The sequence below is a fragment of the Sinocyclocheilus rhinocerous genome, unplaced genomic scaffold (genome assembly GCF_001515625.1).
Source record: "Sinocyclocheilus rhinocerous isolate Xijiao unplaced genomic scaffold, SAMN03320098_v1.1 scaffold18500, whole genome shotgun sequence".
NCBI classification, from domain to species: domain Eukaryota; kingdom Metazoa; phylum Chordata; class Actinopteri; order Cypriniformes; family Cyprinidae; genus Sinocyclocheilus; species Sinocyclocheilus rhinocerous.
Window position 1 is genome coordinate 2,166 of NW_015623238.1, and position 2,756 is coordinate 4,921.

The 2,756-nt window shown below is 40.2% G+C and overlaps 3 non-coding genes across 3 annotated transcripts; all 3 read right to left on the reverse strand.

Annotated features, from left to right (window-relative positions):
- Nucleotides 1–819: 819 nt before the first annotated feature.
- On the reverse strand, nt 820–891 carry trnaa-ugc (transfer RNA alanine (anticodon UGC)). Its single transcript has one exon. It is a non-coding gene; the product is annotated as a tRNA-Ala (tRNA).
- A 1,325-nt stretch (nt 892–2,216) lies between these two features.
- Nucleotides 2,217–2,288, reverse strand: trnaa-ugc (transfer RNA alanine (anticodon UGC)). The gene has a single exon. It is a non-coding gene; the product is annotated as a tRNA-Ala (tRNA).
- Nucleotides 2,289–2,431: 143 nt separating this feature from the next.
- On the reverse strand, nt 2,432–2,503 carry trnaa-cgc (transfer RNA alanine (anticodon CGC)). The gene has a single exon. It is a non-coding gene; the product is annotated as a tRNA-Ala (tRNA).
- Between the last annotated feature and the right edge of the window lie 253 nt (nt 2,504–2,756).

Consider the following 2,756-nt stretch of genomic DNA (forward strand, 5'->3'; position numbering starts at 1 on the left):
GATTGAACCCAAGACCTCATACACACAAAGCATGCCCTCTACCACTGAGCTACATCTGAAACTGGAAAAACCTTTTCTACCACTGAGGTACATGTTTTTTCTACTACTGTAGGTGCACCATTGCTATTAATTCCAGATGTGGAAACTCAACAGAACCAAATTGAATCCGTTTTGCTGAAATTAAAATTTTACAGTCTGTGGATTGAACCCAAGACCTCATATATGCAAAGCATGCGCTCTTCCACTGAGCTCCATCTCCTTTTGGAAGGACCTTTTCTACCACTGATGAACAACAAATTTTTTCTACTACTGTAGGTGTAACAATGCTATTAATTCCAGATGTGGAAACTCAACAGAACCAAATTGAATCCGTTTTGCTGAAATTAAAATTTTACAGTCTGTGGATTGAACCCAAGACCTCATATATGCAAAGCATGCGCTCTTCCACTGAGCTACATCTCCTTTTGGAAGGACCTTTTCTACCACTGAAGTACAACAAGTTTTTTATGCTTCTGTAGGTTTACCAATAGCATTAATTCCAGATGTGGTAACGCAACAGTACCAAATTGATACCGTTTTGCTGAAATTAGATTTTAACAGTCTGTAGAGATGCTGGGGATTGAACCAAGGTCCTCATACATACAAACCATGCACTCTACCACTAAGCTAAATCACCAGCTGAAAAGCACATTTTCTACCACTGAGGTACAACAAGTTTTTTCTGCTACTATAGGTTTACAAATGCCATTAATTCCAGATGTGGTAACGCTACAGGACCAACCAGAAACCGTTTTGCTGAAATTAAATTTTAACAGTCTGTGGAGATGCTGGGGATTGAACCCAGAACCTCATACATGCAAAGCATGCGCTCTACCACTGAGCTACATCCCCAGTTGAAAGACATATTTTCTACCACTGAGGTACAACAAGTTTTTTCTGCTACTGTAGGTTTACAAATGCAATTAATTCCAGATGTGGTAACGCTACAAGACCAAATTGATACAATTTTGCTGAAATTAAATTTAAACAGTCTGTAGAGATGCTGGTGATTGAACCCAGGACCTCATACAAGCAAAGCATGCGCTCAACCACTGAGCTACATCCCTGGTTGGAAGAACCTTTTCTACCACTGACGTACAACATGTTATTTCTGCTACTGTAGGCTTACCAGTGCTATTAATTCCAGATGTGGAAACTCCACAGGACCAAATTGGATCCGTTTTGCTGAAATTAAAATTTTACAGTCTGTGGATTGAACCCAAGACCTCATACATGCAAATCATGCGCTCTACCACTGAGCTACAACCCCAGATGGAAAGACCTTTTCTACCACTGATGAACAACAAGTTTTTGCTACTACTGTAGGTGTACCAATGCTATAAATTCCAGACGTGGAAACTCAACAGAACCAAATTGAATCCGTTTTACAACACGTTTTTTCTGCTTCTGTAGGTTTACCAACGGTATTAATTCCAGGTGTGGTAACGCAACAGTACCAAATTGATACCGTTTTACTGAAATTAAATTTAAACAGTCGGTGGAGATGCTGGGGATTGAACCCAAGACCTCATACATGCAAAACATGCTCTTTACCACTGAGCTAAATCCCCAGTTGAAAGGCACATTTTCTACCACTGAGGTACAACAAGTTTTTTCTGCTACTGTAGGTTTTTTCTACCACTGATGAACAACACGTTTTTTCTACTACTGTAGGAGTACCAACGCTACTAATTCCAGACGTGGAAACTCAACAGGACCAAATTGAATGCGTTTTGCTGAAATTAAAATTTTACTGTCTGTGGATTGAACCCATGCCCTCATACATGCAAAGCATGCGCTCTACCGCTGAGCTACATCTCCCGTTGGAATGACTTTTTCTACCACTGACGTACAACAAGTTCTTTCTGCTACTGTAGGCTTACCAATGCTATTAATACAAGATGTGGTAATGCTACAAGACCAAATTAAATCCGTTTTGCTGAAATTAAAAGTTTAAAGTCTGTGGAGAAGCTGGGGATTGAACCCAGGACCTCATACATGCAAAGCATGCGCTCTACCAGTGAGCTGCATCCCCAGGTTGAAGAAGCTTTTCTACCACTGATGAACAACAAGTTCTTTCTGCTAGTGTAGGCTTAACAATGCTATTAATTCCAGATGTGGAAACTCAACAGGACCAAATTAAATCCGTTTTGCTGAAATTAAAATTTTACAGTCTGTGGAGATGCTGGGGATTGAACCCAAGACCTCATATATGCAAAGCATGCCCTCTACCACTGAGCTACATCCCCAGGTGAAAGGCATATTTTCTTACACTGATGTTCAACAAGTTTTTTCTGCTACTGTAGGTTTACAAATGCCATTAATTCAAGATGTGGTAACGCTACAGGAGCAAATTGATACAGTTTTGCTGAAATTAAATTTAAACAGTCTGTGGAGATGCTGGGGATTGAACCCAGGACGTCATGTATGCGAAGCATGTGCTCTACCACTGAGCTAAATCCCCAGTTGGAAGGACCTTTTCTACCACTGATAAACAACAAGTTCTTTCTGCTAGTGTAGGCTTAACAATGCTATTAATTCCAGATGTGGAAACTCAACAGGACCAAATTGAATCCGTTTTGCTGAAATTAAAATTTTACAGTCTGTGGATTGAACCCAAGACCTCATACACACAAAGCATGCGCTCTACCACTTCTACCACTGCGCAACTCGAAAGACCTTTTCTACCACTGAGGTACAACAAGTTTTTTCTACTA